Source organism: Pristiophorus japonicus, chromosome Y, assembly GCF_044704955.1.
Source record: "Pristiophorus japonicus isolate sPriJap1 chromosome Y, sPriJap1.hap1, whole genome shotgun sequence".
NCBI classification, from domain to species: Eukaryota; Metazoa; Chordata; class Chondrichthyes; family Pristiophoridae; genus Pristiophorus; species Pristiophorus japonicus.
In genome coordinates, this window is record NC_092011.1 from 21649710 (window position 1) to 21666490 (window position 16781).

The following is a 16781-nucleotide window of genomic DNA, read 5'->3' on the forward strand; positions in this document are numbered from 1 at the left end:
TCCCAGTTTAAGGTCTGGTCTCTCTCGTCTCCTGCTTTAAGCTCCTAGCTTAAGGTCTGGTCTCTCTCGTCTCCTGATTTAAGCTCCCAGTTTAAGGTCTGGTCTCTCTCGTCTCCTGCTTTAAGCTCCTAGCTTAAGGTCTAGTCTCTCTTGTGTCCTGCTTTAAGCTCCTAGTTTCAGGTCCGCTCTCTCTCGTGTCCTGCTTTAAGTTCCTAGCTTCAGGTCGAGTCTCTCTCGTGTCCTGCTTTAAGCTCCTAGCTTAAGGTCTGGTCTCTCTCGTCTCCTGCTTTAAGCTCCCAGCTTCAGGTCTGGTCTGTCTCGTCTCCTGATTTAAGTTACCAGTTTAAGGTCTGTACTCTCTCGTGTCCTGCTTTAAGCTCCTAGCTTCAGGTCGAGTCTCTCTCGTGTCCTGTTTTAAGCTCCAAGCTTAAGGTCTGGTCTCTCGTGTCCTGCTTTATGATCGCAGCTTAAGGTCTGGTCTCTCTCCTCTCCTGATTTAAGCTCCTAGCTTAAGGTCTGGTCTCTCTCGTGTCCTGATTTAAGCTCCCAGTTTAAGGTCCGCTCTCTCTCATGTTCTGCTTTAAGCTCCCAGTTTAAGGTCTAGTCTCTCTCGTGTCCTGCTTTAAGCTCCTAGCTTCACGTTTGGTCTTTCTCGTGTCCTGCTTTAAGCTCCCAGTTTAAGATCCGGTCTCTCTCCTCTCCTGATTTTAGCACCTAGCTTAAGTCTGGTCTCTCTCGTCTCCTGCTTTAAGCTCCTAGCTTAAGGTCTGGTCTCTCTCGTGTCCTGATTTAAGCTCCTAGTTTAAGGTCCGCTCTCTCTCGTGTCCTGCTTTACGCTCCTAGCTTAAGGTCTGGTCTCTCTCGTGTCCTGCTTTAAGCTCCCAGTTAACGGTCTGGTCTCTCTCGTCTCCTGCTTTAAGCTCCTAGCTTCAGGTCTGGTCTCTCTCGTGTCCTGCATCAAGCTCCTAGCTTAAGGTCTAGTCTCTCTCGTCTCCTGCTTTAAGCTCATAGCTTCAGGTTTGGTCTTTCTCGTGTCCTGCTTTAAGCTCCCAGTTTACGGTCTGGTCTCTCTCGTCTCCTGCTTTAAGCTCCTAGCTTCAGGTCTGGTCTCTCTCGTGTCCTGCATCAAGCTCCTAGCTTAAGGTCTAGTCTCTCTCGTCTCCTGCTTTAAGCTCATAGCTTCAGGTTTGGTCTTTCTCGTCTCCTGCTTTAAGCTCCTAGTTTAAGGTCTGGTCTCTCTCGTCTCCTGATTTAAGTTCCCAGTTTAAGGTCCGCTCTCTCTCGTGTCCTGCTTTAAGCTCCTAGCTTCAGGTCTGGTCTCTCTCGTGTCCTGCTTTAAGCTCCCAGTTTAAGGTCCGGTCTCTCTCGTCTCCTGCTCTAAGCTCCTAGCTTCAGGTTTGGTCTTTCTCGTGTTCTGCTTTAAGCTCCCAGTTTAAGGTCTGGTCTCTTTCCTCTCCTGATTTTAGCACCTAGCTTAAGGTCTGGTCTCTCTCGTCTCCTGCTTACAGCTCCCAGCTTAAGGTCTGGTCTCTCTCGTCTCCTGCTTTAAGCTCCTAGCTTATGGTCTAGTCTCTCTCGTCTCCTGTTGTAAGTTCCCAGTTTAAGCTCTGGTCTCTCTCGTGTCCTGCTTTAAACTCCTAGCTTAATGTCTGTTCTCTCTCGTCTCCTGCTTTAAGCTCCTAGCTTAAGGTCTAGTCTCTCTCGTGTCCTGCTTTAAGTTCCTAGTTTAAAGTCCGCTCTCTCTCGTGTCCTGCTTTAAGCTCCTAGCTTAAGGTCTGGTCTCTCTCGTGTCCTCATATAAGCTCCTAGTTTAAGTTCCGCTCTCTCTCGTGTCCTGGTTTAAGCTCCTAGCTTAAGTTCCGCTCTCTCTCATGTCCTGCTTTAAGCTCCTAGCTTCAGGTCGAGTCTCTCTCGGGACCTGTTTTAAGCTCCTAGCTTAAGGTCTAGTCTCTCTCATCTCCTGCTTTAAGCTCCAAGCTTAAGGTCTGGTCTCTCTCGTGTCCTGCTTTAAGCTCCTAGCTTAAGGTCTGGTCTCTCTCGTCTCCTGCTTTAAGCTCCAAGCTTAAGGTCTGGTCTCTCTCGTGTCCTGCTTTAAGCTCCAAGCTTAATGTCTGGTCTCTCTCGTGTCCTGCTTTAAGCTCCCAGTTTAAGGTCCGCTCTCTCTCGTCTCCTGCTTTAAGTTCCTGGTTTAAGGTCCGCTCTCTCTCGTGTCCTGCTTTATGATCCCAGCTTAAGGTCTAGTCTCTCTCATCTCCTGCTTTAAGCTCCCAGTTTAAGGTCTGGTCTCTCTCGTCTCCTGCTTTAAGCTCCTAGCTTAAGGTCTGGTCTCTCTCGTCTCCTGATTTAAGCTCCCAGTTTAAGGTCTGGTCTCTCTCGTCTCCTGCTTTAAGCTCCTAGCTTAAGGTCTAGTCTCTCTTGTGTCCTGCTTTAAGCTCCTAGTTTCAGGTCCGCTCTCTCTCGTGTCCTGCTTTAAGTTCCTAGCTTCAGGTCGAGTCTCTCTCGTGTCCTGCTTTAAGCTCCTAGCTTAAGGTCTGGTCTCTCTCGTCTCCTGCTTTAAGCTCCCAGCTTCAGGTCTGGTCTGTCTCGTCTCCTGATTTAAGTTACCAGTTTAAGGTCTGTACTCTCTCGTGTCCTGCTTTAAGCTCCTAGCTTCAGGTCGAGTCTCTCTCGTGTCCTGTTTTAAGCTCCAAGCTTAAGGTCTGGTCTCTCGTGTCCTGCTTTATGATCGCAGCTTAAGGTCTGGTCTCTCTCCTCTCCTGATTTAAGCTCCTAGCTTAAGGTCTGGTCTCTCTCGTGTCCTGATTTAAGCTCCCAGTTTAAGGTCCGCTCTCTCTCATGTTCTGCTTTAAGCTCCCAGTTTAAGGTCTAGTCTCTCTCGTGTCCTGCTTTAAGCTCCTAGCTTCACGTTTGGTCTTTCTCGTGTCCTGCTTTAAGCTCCCAGTTTAAGATCCGGTCTCTCTCCTCTCCTGATTTTAGCACCTAGCTTAAGTCTGGTCTCTCTCGTCTCCTGCTTTAAGCTCCTAGCTTAAGGTCTGGTCTCTCTCGTCTCCTGTTTTAAGCTCCCAGCTTAAGGTCTGTTCTCTCTCGTCTCCTGCTTTAAGCTCCTAGCTTAAGGTCCGGTCTCTTTCGTCTCCTGCTTTAAGCTCCTAGCTTAAGGTCTAGTCTCTCTCCTCTCCTGATTTAAGCACCTAGCTTAAGGCCTGGTCTCTCTCGTGTCCTGCTTTAAGCTCCTAGCTTAAGGTCTGGTCTCTCGCGTGTCCTGCTTTAAGCTCCCAGTTCAACGTCTGGTCTCTCTCGTGTCCTGCTTTAAGCTCCCAGTTTAAGGTCTGGTCTCTCTCGTCTCCTGCTTTAAGCTCCTAGCTTAAGGTCTGGTCTCTCTCGTGTCCTGCTTTAAGCTCCCAGTTTCAAGTCTGGTCTCTCTCGTCTCCTACTTTAAGCTCCTAGCTTCAGGTCTGGTCTCTCTCGTGTCATGCTTCAAGCTCCCAGTTTAAGGTCTGGTCTCTCTCGTCTCCTGCTTTAAGCTCCCAGTTTAAGATCTGGTCTCTCTCGTCTCCTGATTTAAGTTCCCAGTTTAAGGTCCGGTCTCTCTCGTGTCCAGCTTTAAGCTCCTAGCTTAAGGTCTAGTCTCTGTCGTGTCCTGCTTTAAGCTCCTAGCTTCAGGTTTGGTCTTTCTCGTGTCCTGCTTTAAGCTCCTAGTTTAAGGTCCGGTCTCTCTCTTCTCCTGCTTTAAGCTCCTAGCTTAATGTCTGGTCTCCCTCGTCTCCTGATTTAAGCTCCTAGTTTAAGGTCCCCTCTCTCTCGTGTCCTGCTTTAAACTCCTAGCTTAAGGTCTTGTCTCTCTCCTGTCCTAATTTAAGCTCCTAGTTTAAGGTCTAGTCTCTCTCGTGTCCTAATTTAAGCTCCTAGTTTAAGGTCCGCTCTCTCTCGTGTCCTTCTTTAAGCTCCCAGTTTAATATCTGGTCTCTCTCGTCTCCTGCTTTAAGCTCCCTGCTTCAGGTCTGGTCTCTCTCGTCTCCTGATTTAAGTTACCAGTTTAAGGTCTGTTCTCTCTCGTGTCCTGCTTTAAGCTCCTAGCTTAAGGTCTGGTCTCTCTCTTCTCCTGCTTTAAGCTCCCAGTTTAAGGTCTGCTCTCACTCGTCTCCTGCTTTAAGCTCCCAGTTTCAGGTCTGGTCTCTCTCATGACCTGCTTTAAGCTCCTAGCTTAAGGTCTGGTCTCTCTCGTGTCCTGATTTAAGCTCCTAGTTTAAGGTCCGCTCTCTCTCGTGTCCTGCTTTACGCTCCTAGCTTAAGGTCTGGTCTCTCTCGTGTCCTGCTTTAAGCTCCCAGTTAACGGTCTGGTCTCTCTCGTCTCCTGCTTTAAGCTCCTAGCTTCAGGTCTGGTCTCTCTCGTGTCCTGCATCAAGCTCCTAGCTTAAGGTCTAGTCTCTCTCGTCTCCTGCTTTAAGCTCATAGCTTCAGGTTTGGTCTTTCTCGTGTCCTGCTTTAAGCTCCCAGTTTACGGTCTGGTCTCTCTCGTCTCCTGCTTTAAGCTCCTAGCTTCAGGTCTGGTCTCTCTCGTGTCCTGCATCAAGCTCCTAGCTTAAGGTCTAGTCTCTCTCGTCTCCTGCTTTAAGCTCATAGCTTCAGGTTTGGTCTTTCTCGTCTCCTGCTTTAAGCTCCTAGTTTAAGGTCTGGTCTCTCTCGTCTCCTGATTTAAGTTCCCAGTTTAAGGTCCGCTCTCTCTCGTGTCCTGCTTTAAGCTCCTAGCTTCAGGTCTGGTCTCTCTCGTGTCCTGCTTTAAGCTCCCAGTTTAAGGTCCGGTCTCTCTCGTCTCCTGCTCTAAGCTCCTAGCTTCAGGTTTGGTCTTTCTCGTGTTCTGCTTTAAGCTCCCAGTTTAAGGTCTGGTCTCTTTCCTCTCCTGATTTTAGCACCTAGCTTAAGGTCTGGTCTCTCTCGTCTCCTGCTTACAGCTCCCAGCTTAAGGTCTGGTCTCTCTCGTCTCCTGCTTTAAGCTCCTAGCTTATGGTCTAGTCTCTCTCGTCTCCTGTTGTAAGTTCCCAGTTTAAGCTCTGGTCTCTCTCGTGTCCTGCTTTAAACTCCTAGCTTAATGTCTGTTCTCTCTCGTCTCCTGCTTTAAGCTCCTAGCTTAAGGTCTAGTCTCTCTCGTGTCCTGCTTTAAGTTCCTAGTTTAAAGTCCGCTCTCTCTCGTGTCCTGCTTTAAGCTCCTAGCTTAAGGTCTGGTCTCTCTCGTGTCCTCATATAAGCTCCTAGTTTAAGTTCCGCTCTCTCTCGTGTCCTGGTTTAAGCTCCTAGCTTAAGTTCCGCTCTCTCTCATGTCCTGCTTTAAGCTCCTAGCTTCAGGTCGAGTCTCTCTCGGGACCTGTTTTAAGCTCCTAGCTTAAGGTCTAGTCTCTCTCATCTCCTGCTTTAAGCTCCAAGCTTAAGGTCTGGTCTCTCTCGTGTCCTGCTTTAAGCTCCTAGCTTAAGGTCTGGTCTCTCTCGTCTCCTGCTTTAAGCTCCAAGCTTAAGGTCTGGTCTCTCTCGTGTCCTGCTTTAAGCTCCAAGCTTAATGTCTGGTCTCTCTCGTGTCCTGCTTTAAGCTCCCAGTTTAAGGTCCGCTCTCTCTCGTCTCCTGCTTTAAGTTCCTGGTTTAAGGTCCGCTCTCTCTCGTGTCCTGCTTTATGATCCCAGCTTAAGGTCTAGTCTCTCTCATCTCCTGCTTTAAGCTCCCAGTTTAAGGTCTGGTCTCTCTCGTCTCCTGCTTTAAGCTCCTAGCTTAAGGTCTGGTCTCTCTCGTCTCCTGATTTAAGCTCCCAGTTTAAGGTCTGGTCTCTCTCGTCTCCTGCTTTAAGCTCCTAGCTTAAGGTCTAGTCTCTCTTGTGTCCTGCTTTAAGCTCCTAGTTTCAGGTCCGCTCTCTCTCGTGTCCTGCTTTAAGTTCCTAGCTTCAGGTCGAGTCTCTCTCGTGTCCTGCTTTAAGCTCCTAGCTTAAGGTCTGGTCTCTCTCGTGTCCTGCTTTAAACTCCTAGCTTAATGTCTGTTCTCTCTCGTCTCCTGCTTTAAGCTCCTAGCTTAAGGTCTAGTCTCTCTCGTGTCCTGCTTTAAGTTCCTAGTTTAAAGTCCGCTCTCTCTCGTGTCCTGCTTTAAGCTCCTAGCTTAAGGTCTGGTCTCTCTCGTGTCCTCATATAAGCTCCTAGTTTAAGTTCCGCTCTCTCTCGTGTCCTGGTTTAAGCTCCTAGCTTAAGTTCCGCTCTCTCTCATGTCCTGCTTTAAGCTCCTAGCTTCAGGTCGAGTCTCTCTCGGGACCTGTTTTAAGCTCCTAGCTTAAGGTCTAGTCTCTCTCATCTCCTGCTTTAAGCTCCAAGCTTAAGGTCTGGTCTCTCTCGTGTCCTGCTTTAAGCTCCTAGCTTAAGGTCTGGTCTCTCTCGTCTCCTGCTTTAAGCTCCAAGCTTAAGGTCTGGTCTCTCTCGTGTCCTGCTTTAAGCTCCCAGTTAACGGTCTGGTCTCTCTCGTCTCCTGCTTTAAGCTCCTAGCTTCAGGTCTGGTCTCTCTCGTGTCCTGCATCAAGCTCCTAGCTTAAGGTCTAGTCTCTCTCGTCTCCTGCTTTAAGCTCACAGCTTCAGGTTTGGTCTTTCTCGTGTCCTGCTTTAAGCTCCCAGTTTACGGTCTGGTCTCTCTCGTCTCCTGCTTTAAGCTCCTAGCTTCAGGTCTGGTCTCTCTCGTGTCCTGCATCAAGCTCCTAGCTTAAGGTCTAGTCTCTCTCGTCTCCTGCTTTAAGCTCATAGCTTCAGGTTTGGTCTTTCTCGTCTCCTGCTTTAAGCTCCTAGTTTAAGGTCTGGTCTCTCTCGTCTCCTGATTTAAGTTCCCAGTTTAAGGTCCGCTCTCTCTCGTGTCCTGCTTTAAGCTCCTAGCTTCAGGTCTGGTCTCTCTCGTGTCCTGCTTTAAGCTCCCAGTTTAAGGTCCGGTCTCTCTCGTCTCCTGCTCTAAGCTCCTAGCTTCAGGTTTGGTCTTTCTCGTGTTCTGCTTTAAGCTCCCAGTTTAAGGTCTGGTCTCTTTCCTCTCCTGATTTTAGCACCTAGCTTAAGGTCTGGTCTCTCTCGTCTCCTGCTTACAGCTCCCAGCTTAAGGTCTGGTCTCTCTCGTCTCCTGCTTTAAGCTCCTAGCTTATGGTCTAGTCTCTCTCGTCTCCTGTTGTAAGTTCCCAGTTTAAGCTCTGGTCTCTCTCGTGTCCTGCTTTAAACTCCTAGCTTAATGTCTGTTCTCTCTCGTCTCCTGCTTTAAGCTCCTAGCTTAAGGTCTAGTCTCTCTCGTGTCCTGCTTTAAGTTCCTAGTTTAAAGTCCGCTCTCTCTCGTGTCCTGCTTTAAGCTCCTAGCTTAAGGTCTGGTCTCTCTCGTGTCCTCATATAAGCTCCTAGTTTAAGTTCCGCTCTCTCTCGTGTCCTGGTTTAAGCTCCTAGCTTAAGTTCCGCTCTCTCTCATGTCCTGCTTTAAGCTCCTAGCTTCAGGTCGAGTCTCTCTCGGGACCTGTTTTAAGCTCCTAGCTTAAGGTCTAGTCTCTCTCATCTCCTGCTTTAAGCTCCAAGCTTAAGGTCTGGTCTCTCTCGTGTCCTGCTTTAAGCTCCTAGCTTAAGGTCTGGTCTCTCTCGTCTCCTGCTTTAAGCTCCAAGCTTAAGGTCTGGTCTCTCTCGTGTCCTGCTTTAAGCTCCAAGCTTAATGTCTGGTCTCTCTCGTGTCCTGCTTTAAGCTCCCAGTTTAAGGTCCGCTCTCTCTCGTCTCCTGCTTTAAGTTCCTGGTTTAAGGTCCGCTCTCTCTCGTGTCCTGCTTTATGATCCCAGCTTAAGGTCTAGTCTCTCTCATCTCCTGCTTTAAGCTCCCAGTTTAAGGTCTGGTCTCTCTCGTCTCCTGCTTTAAGCTCCTAGCTTAAGGTCTGGTCTCTCTCGTCTCCTGATTTAAGCTCCCAGTTTAAGGTCTGGTCTCTCTCGTCTCCTGCTTTAAGCTCCTAGCTTAAGGTCTAGTCTCTCTTGTGTCCTGCTTTAAGCTCCTAGTTTCAGGTCCGCTCTCTCTCGTGTCCTGCTTTAAGTTCCTAGCTTCAGGTCGAGTCTCTCTCGTGTCCTGCTTTAAGCTCCTAGCTTAAGGTCTGGTCTCTCTCGTGTCCTGCTTTAAACTCCTAGCTTAATGTCTGTTCTCTCTCGTCTCCTGCTTTAAGCTCCTAGCTTAAGGTCTAGTCTCTCTCGTGTCCTGCTTTAAGTTCCTAGTTTAAAGTCCGCTCTCTCTCGTGTCCTGCTTTAAGCTCCTAGCTTAAGGTCTGGTCTCTCTCGTGTCCTCATATAAGCTCCTAGTTTAAGTTCCGCTCTCTCTCGTGTCCTGGTTTAAGCTCCTAGCTTAAGTTCCGCTCTCTCTCATGTCCTGCTTTAAGCTCCTAGCTTCAGGTCGAGTCTCTCTCGGGACCTGTTTTAAGCTCCTAGCTTAAGGTCTAGTCTCTCTCATCTCCTGCTTTAAGCTCCAAGCTTAAGGTCTGGTCTCTCTCGTGTCCTGCTTTAAGCTCCTAGCTTAAGGTCTGGTCTCTCTCGTCTCCTGCTTTAAGCTCCAAGCTTAAGGTCTGGTCTCTCTCGTGTCCTGCTTTAAGCTCCAAGCTTAATGTCTGGTCTCTCTCGTGTCCTGCTTTAAGCTCCCAGTTTAAGGTCCGCTCTCTCTCGTCTCCTGCTTTAAGTTCCTGGTTTAAGGTCCGCTCTCTCTCGTGTCCTGCTTTATGATCCCAGCTTAAGGTCTAGTCTCTCTCATCTCCTGCTTTAAGCTCCCAGTTTAAGGTCTGGTCTCTCTCGTCTCCTGCTTTAAGCTCCTAGCTTAAGGTCTGGTCTCTCTCGTCTCCTGATTTAAGCTCCCAGTTTAAGGTCTGGTCTCTCTCGTCTCCTGCTTTAAGCTCCTAGCTTAAGGTCTAGTCTCTCTTGTGTCCTGCTTTAAGCTCCTAGTTTCAGGTCCGCTCTCTCTCGTGTCCTGCTTTAAGTTCCTAGCTTCAGGTCGAGTCTCTCTCGTGTCCTGCTTTAAGCTCCTAGCTTAAGGTCTGGTCTCTCTCGTCTCCTGCTTTAAGCTCCCAGCTTCAGGTCTGGTCTGTCTCGTCTCCTGATTTAAGTTACCAGTTTAAGGTCTGTACTCTCTCGTGTCCTGCTTTAAGCTCCTAGCTTCAGGTCGAGTCTCTCTCGTGTCCTGTTTTAAGCTCCAAGCTTAAGGTCTGGTCTCTCGTGTCCTGCTTTATGATCGCAGCTTAAGGTCTGGTCTCTCTCCTCTCCTGATTTAAGCTCCTAGCTTAAGGTCTGGTCTCTCTCGTGTCCTGATTTAAGCTCCCAGTTTAAGGTCCGCTCTCTCTCATGTTCTGCTTTAAGCTCCCAGTTTAAGGTCTAGTCTCTCTCGTGTCCTGCTTTAAGCTCCTAGCTTCACGTTTGGTCTTTCTCGTGTCCTGCTTTAAGCTCCCAGTTTAAGATCCGGTCTCTCTCCTCTCCTGATTTTAGCACCTAGCTTAAGTCTGGTCTCTCTCGTCTCCTGCTTTAAGCTCCTAGCTTAAGGTCTGGTCTCTCTCGTGTCCTGATTTAAGCTCCTAGTTTAAGGTCCGCTCTCTCTCGTGTCCTGCTTTACGCTCCTAGCTTAAGGTCTGGTCTCTCTCGTGTCCTGCTTTAAGCTCCCAGTTAACGGTCTGGTCTCTCTCGTCTCCTGCTTTAAGCTCCTAGCTTCAGGTCTGGTCTCTCTCGTGTCCTGCATCAAGCTCCTAGCTTAAGGTCTAGTCTCTCTCGTCTCCTGCTTTAAGCTCATAGCTTCAGGTTTGGTCTTTCTCGTGTCCTGCTTTAAGCTCCCAGTTTACGGTCTGGTCTCTCTCGTCTCCTGCTTTAAGCTCCTAGCTTCAGGTCTGGTCTCTCTCGTGTCCTGCATCAAGCTCCTAGCTTAAGGTCTAGTCTCTCTCGTCTCCTGCTTTAAGCTCATAGCTTCAGGTTTGGTCTTTCTCGTCTCCTGCTTTAAGCTCCTAGTTTAAGGTCTGGTCTCTCTCGTCTCCTGATTTAAGTTCCCAGTTTAAGGTCCGCTCTCTCTCGTGTCCTGCTTTAAGCTCCTAGCTTCAGGTCTGGTCTCTCTCGTGTCCTGCTTTAAGCTCCCAGTTTAAGGTCCGGTCTCTCTCGTCTCCTGCTCTAAGCTCCTAGCTTCAGGTTTGGTCTTTCTCGTGTTCTGCTTTAAGCTCCCAGTTTAAGGTCTGGTCTCTTTCCTCTCCTGATTTTAGCACCTAGCTTAAGGTCTGGTCTCTCTCGTCTCCTGCTTACAGCTCCCAGCTTAAGGTCTGGTCTCTCTCGTCTCCTGCTTTAAGCTCCTAGCTTATGGTCTAGTCTCTCTCGTCTCCTGTTGTAAGTTCCCAGTTTAAGCTCTGGTCTCTCTCGTGTCCTGCTTTAAACTCCTAGCTTAATGTCTGTTCTCTCTCGTCTCCTGCTTTAAGCTCCTAGCTTAAGGTCTAGTCTCTCTCGTGTCCTGCTTTAAGTTCCTAGTTTAAAGTCCGCTCTCTCTCGTGTCCTGCTTTAAGCTCCTAGCTTAAGGTCTGGTCTCTCTCGTGTCCTCATATAAGCTCCTAGTTTAAGTTCCGCTCTCTCTCGTGTCCTGGTTTAAGCTCCTAGCTTAAGTTCCGCTCTCTCTCATGTCCTGCTTTAAGCTCCTAGCTTCAGGTCGAGTCTCTCTCGGGACCTGTTTTAAGCTCCTAGCTTAAGGTCTAGTCTCTCTCATCTCCTGCTTTAAGCTCCAAGCTTAAGGTCTGGTCTCTCTCGTGTCCTGCTTTAAGCTCCTAGCTTAAGGTCTGGTCTCTCTCGTCTCCTGCTTTAAGCTCCAAGCTTAAGGTCTGGTCTCTCTCGTGTCCTGCTTTAAGCTCCAAGCTTAATGTCTGGTCTCTCTCGTGTCCTGCTTTAAGCTCCCAGTTTAAGGTCCGCTCTCTCTCGTCTCCTGCTTTAAGTTCCTGGTTTAAGGTCCGCTCTCTCTCGTGTCCTGCTTTATGATCCCAGCTTAAGGTCTAGTCTCTCTCATCTCCTGCTTTAAGCTCCCAGTTTAAGGTCTGGTCTCTCTCGTCTCCTGCTTTAAGCTCCTAGCTTAAGGTCTGGTCTCTCTCGTCTCCTGATTTAAGCTCCCAGTTTAAGGTCTGGTCTCTCTCGTCTCCTGCTTTAAGCTCCTAGCTTAAGGTCTAGTCTCTCTTGTGTCCTGCTTTAAGCTCCTAGTTTCAGGTCCGCTCTCTCTCGTGTCCTGCTTTAAGTTCCTAGCTTCAGGTCGAGTCTCTCTCGTGTCCTGCTTTAAGCTCCTAGCTTAAGGTCTGGTCTCTCTCGTCTCCTGCTTTAAGCTCCCAGCTTCAGGTCTGGTCTGTCTCGTCTCCTGATTTAAGTTACCAGTTTAAGGTCTGTACTCTCTCGTGTCCTGCTTTAAGCTCCTAGCTTCAGGTCGAGTCTCTCTCGTGTCCTGTTTTAAGCTCCAAGCTTAAGGTCTGGTCTCTCGTGTCCTGCTTTATGATCGCAGCTTAAGGTCTGGTCTCTCTCCTCTCCTGATTTAAGCTCCTAGCTTAAGGTCTGGTCTCTCTCGTGTCCTGATTTAAGCTCCCAGTTTAAGGTCCGCTCTCTCTCATGTTCTGCTTTAAGCTCCCAGTTTAAGGTCTAGTCTCTCTCGTGTCCTGCTTTAAGCTCCTAGCTTCACGTTTGGTCTTTCTCGTGTCCTGCTTTAAGCTCCCAGTTTAAGATCCGGTCTCTCTCCTCTCCTGATTTTAGCACCTAGCTTAAGTCTGGTCTCTCTCGTCTCCTGCTTTAAGCTCCTAGCTTAAGGTCTGGTCTCTCTCGTCTCCTGTTTTAAGCTCCCAGCTTAAGGTCTGTTCTCTCTCGTCTCCTGCTTTAAGCTCCTAGCTTAAGGTCCGGTCTCTTTCGTCTCCTGCTTTAAGCTCCTAGCTTAAGGTCTAGTCTCTCTCCTCTCCTGATTTAAGCACCTAGCTTAAGGCCTGGTCTCTCTCGTGTCCTGCTTTAAGCTCCTAGCTTAAGGTCTGGTCTCTCGCGTGTCCTGCTTTAAGCTCCCAGTTCAACGTCTGGTCTCTCTCGTGTCCTGCTTTAAGCTCCCAGTTTAAGGTCTGGTCTCTCTCGTCTCCTGCTTTAAGCTCCTAGCTTAAGGTCTGGTCTCTCTCGTGTCCTGCTTTAAGCTCCCAGTTTCAAGTCTGGTCTCTCTCGTCTCCTACTTTAAGCTCCTAGCTTCAGGTCTGGTCTCTCTCGTGTCATGCTTCAAGCTCCCAGTTTAAGGTCTGGTCTCTCTCGTCTCCTGCTTTAAGCTCCCAGTTTAAGATCTGGTCTCTCTCGTCTCCTGATTTAAGTTCCCAGTTTAAGGTCCGGTCTCTCTCGTGTCCAGCTTTAAGCTCCTAGCTTAAGGTCTAGTCTCTGTCGTGTCCTGCTTTAAGCTCCTAGCTTCAGGTTTGGTCTTTCTCGTGTCCTGCTTTAAGCTCCTAGTTTAAGGTCCGGTCTCTCTCTTCTCCTGCTTTAAGCTCCTAGCTTAATGTCTGGTCTCCCTCGTCTCCTGATTTAAGCTCCTAGTTTAAGGTCCCCTCTCTCTCGTGTCCTGCTTTAAACTCCTAGCTTAAGGTCTTGTCTCTCTCCTGTCCTAATTTAAGCTCCTAGTTTAAGGTCTAGTCTCTCTCGTGTCCTAATTTAAGCTCCTAGTTTAAGGTCCGCTCTCTCTCGTGTCCTTCTTTAAGCTCCCAGTTTAATATCTGGTCTCTCTCGTCTCCTGCTTTAAGCTCCCTGCTTCAGGTCTGGTCTCTCTCGTCTCCTGATTTAAGTTACCAGTTTAAGGTCTGTTCTCTCTCGTGTCCTGCTTTAAGCTCCTAGCTTAAGGTCTGGTCTCTCTCTTCTCCTGCTTTAAGCTCCCAGTTTAAGGTCTGCTCTCACTCGTCTCCTGCTTTAAGCTCCCAGTTTCAGGTCTGGTCTCTCTCATGACCTGCTTTAAGCTCCTAGCTTAAGGTCTGGTCTCTCTCGTGTCCTGATTTAAGCTCCTAGTTTAAGGTCCGCTCTCTCTCGTGTCCTGCTTTACGCTCCTAGCTTAAGGTCTGGTCTCTCTCGTGTCCTGCTTTAAGCTCCCAGTTAACGGTCTGGTCTCTCTCGTCTCCTGCTTTAAGCTCCTAGCTTCAGGTCTGGTCTCTCTCGTGTCCTGCATCAAGCTCCTAGCTTAAGGTCTAGTCTCTCTCGTCTCCTGCTTTAAGCTCATAGCTTCAGGTTTGGTCTTTCTCGTGTCCTGCTTTAAGCTCCCAGTTTACGGTCTGGTCTCTCTCGTCTCCTGCTTTAAGCTCCTAGCTTCAGGTCTGGTCTCTCTCGTGTCCTGCATCAAGCTCCTAGCTTAAGGTCTAGTCTCTCTCGTCTCCTGCTTTAAGCTCATAGCTTCAGGTTTGGTCTTTCTCGTCTCCTGCTTTAAGCTCCTAGTTTAAGGTCTGGTCTCTCTCGTCTCCTGATTTAAGTTCCCAGTTTAAGGTCCGCTCTCTCTCGTGTCCTGCTTTAAGCTCCTAGCTTCAGGTCTGGTCTCTCTCGTGTCCTGCTTTAAGCTCCCAGTTTAAGGTCCGGTCTCTCTCGTCTCCTGCTCTAAGCTCCTAGCTTCAGGTTTGGTCTTTCTCGTGTTCTGCTTTAAGCTCCCAGTTTAAGGTCTGGTCTCTTTCCTCTCCTGATTTTAGCACCTAGCTTAAGGTCTGGTCTCTCTCGTCTCCTGCTTACAGCTCCCAGCTTAAGGTCTGGTCTCTCTCGTCTCCTGCTTTAAGCTCCTAGCTTATGGTCTAGTCTCTCTCGTCTCCTGTTGTAAGTTCCCAGTTTAAGCTCTGGTCTCTCTCGTGTCCTGCTTTAAACTCCTAGCTTAATGTCTGTTCTCTCTCGTCTCCTGCTTTAAGCTCCTAGCTTAAGGTCTAGTCTCTCTCGTGTCCTGCTTTAAGTTCCTAGTTTAAAGTCCGCTCTCTCTCGTGTCCTGCTTTAAGCTCCTAGCTTAAGGTCTGGTCTCTCTCGTGTCCTCATATAAGCTCCTAGTTTAAGTTCCGCTCTCTCTCGTGTCCTGGTTTAAGCTCCTAGCTTAAGTTCCGCTCTCTCTCATGTCCTGCTTTAAGCTCCTAGCTTCAGGTCGAGTCTCTCTCGGGACCTGTTTTAAGCTCCTAGCTTAAGGTCTAGTCTCTCTCATCTCCTGCTTTAAGCTCCAAGCTTAAGGTCTGGTCTCTCTCGTGTCCTGCTTTAAGCTCCTAGCTTAAGGTCTGGTCTCTCTCGTCTCCTGCTTTAAGCTCCAAGCTTAAGGTCTGGTCTCTCTCGTGTCCTGCTTTAAGCTCCAAGCTTAATGTCTGGTCTCTCTCGTGTCCTGCTTTAAGCTCCCAGTTTAAGGTCCGCTCTCTCTCGTCTCCTGCTTTAAGTTCCTGGTTTAAGGTCCGCTCTCTCTCGTGTCCTGCTTTATGATCCCAGCTTAAGGTCTAGTCTCTCTCATCTCCTGCTTTAAGCTCCCAGTTTAAGGTCTGGTCTCTCTCGTCTCCTGCTTTAAGCTCCTAGCTTAAGGTCTGGTCTCTCTCGTCTCCTGATTTAAGCTCCCAGTTTAAGGTCTGGTCTCTCTCGTCTCCTGCTTTAAGCTCCTAGCTTAAGGTCTAGTCTCTCTTGTGTCCTGCTTTAAGCTCCTAGTTTCAGGTCCGCTCTCTCTCGTGTCCTGCTTTAAGTTCCTAGCTTCAGGTCGAGTCTCTCTCGTGTCCTGCTTTAAGCTCCTAGCTTAAGGTCTGGTCTCTCTCGTGTCCTGCTTTAAACTCCTAGCTTAATGTCTGTTCTCTCTCGTCTCCTGCTTTAAGCTCCTAGCTTAAGGTCTAGTCTCTCTCGTGTCCTGCTTTAAGTTCCTAGTTTAAAGTCCGCTCTCTCTCGTGTCCTGCTTTAAGCTCCTAGCTTAAGGTCTGGTCTCTCTCGTGTCCTCATATAAGCTCCTAGTTTAAGTTCCGCTCTCTCTCGTGTCCTGGTTTAAGCTCCTAGCTTAAGTTCCGCTCTCTCTCATGTCCTGCTTTAAGCTCCTAGCTTCAGGTCGAGTCTCTCTCGGGACCTGTTTTAAGCTCCTAGCTTAAGGTCTAGTCTCTCTCATCTCCTGCTTTAAGCTCCAAGCTTAAGGTCTGGTCTCTCTCGTGTCCTGCTTTAAGCTCCTAGCTTAAGGTCTGGTCTCTCTCGTCTCCTGCTTTAAGCTCCAAGCTTAAGGTCTGGTCTCTCTCGTGTCCTGCTTTAAGCTCCAAGCTTAATGTCTGGTCTCTCTCGTGTCCTGCTTTAAGCTCCCAGTTTAAGGTCCGCTCTCTCTCGTCTCCTGCTTTAAGTTCCTGGTTTAAGGTCCGCTCTCTCTCGTGTCCTGCTTTATGATCCCAGCTTAAGGTCTAGTCTCTCTCATCTCCTGCTTTAAGCTCCCAGTTTAAGGTCTGGTCTCTCTCGTCTCCTGCTTTAAGCTCCTAGCTTAAGGTCTGGTCTCTCTCGTCTCCTGATTTAAGCTCCCAGTTTAAGGTCTGGTCTCTCTCGTCTCCTGCTTTAAGCTCCTAGCTTAAGGTCTAGTCTCTCTTGTGTCCTGCTTTAAGCTCCTAGTTTCAGGTCCGCTCTCTCTCGTGTCCTGCTTTAAGTTCCTAGCTTCAGGTCGAGTCTCTCTCGTGTCCTGCTTTAAGCTCCTAGCTTAAGGTCTGGTCTCTCTCGTCTCCTGCTTTAAGCTCCCAGCTTCAGGTCTGGTCTGTCTCGTCTCCTGATTTAAGTTACCAGTTTAAGGTCTGTACTCTCTCGTGTCCTGCTTTAAGCTCCTAGCTTCAGGTCGAGTCTCTCTCGTGTCCTGTTTTAAGCTCCAAGCTTAAGGTCTGGTCTCTCGTGTCCTGCTTTATGATCGCAGCTTAAGGTCTGGTCTCTCTCCTCTCCTGATTTAAGCTCCTAGCTTAAGGTCTGGTCTCTCTCGTGTCCTGATTTAAGCTCCCAGTTTAAGGTCCGCTCTCTCTCATGTTCTGCTTTAAGCTCCCAGTTTAAGGTCTAGTCTCTCTCGTGTCCTGCTTTAAGCTCCTAGCTTCACGTTTGGTCTTTCTCGTGTCCTGCTTTAAGCTCCCAGTTTAAGATCCGGTCTCTCTCCTCTCCTGATTTTAGCACCTAGCTTAAGTCTGGTCTCTCTCGTCTCCTGCTTTAAGCTCCTAGCTTAAGGTCTGGTCTCTCTCGTCTCCTGTTTTAAGCTCCCAGCTTAAGGTCTGTTCTCTCTCGTCTCCTGCTTTAAGCTCCTAGCTTAAGGTCCGGTCTCTTTCGTCTCCTGCTTTAAGCTCCTAGCTTAAGGTCTAGTCTCTCTCCTCTCCTGATTTAAGCACCTAGCTTAAGGCCTGGTCTCTCTCGTGTCCTGCTTTAAGCTCCTAGCTTAAGGTCTGGTCTCTCGCGTGTCCTGCTTTAAGCTCCCAGTTCAACGTCTGGTCTCTCTCGTGTCCTGCTTTAAGCTCCCAGTTTAAGGTCTGGTCTCTCTCGTCTCCTGCTTTAAGCTCCTAGCTTAAGGTCTGGTCTCTCTCGTGTCCTGCTTTAAGCTCCCAGTTTCAAGTCTGGTCTCTCTCGTCTCCTACTTTAAGCTCCTAGCTTCAGGTCTGGTCTCTCTCGTGTCATGCTTCAAGCTCCCAGTTTAAGGTCTGGTCTCTCTCGTCTCCTGCTTTAAGCTCCCAGTTTAAGATCTGGTCTCTCTCGTCTCCTGATTTAAGTTCCCAGTTTAAGGTCCGGTCTCTCTCGTGTCCAGCTTTAAGCTCCTAGCTTAAGGTCTAGTCTCTGTCGTGTCCTGCTTT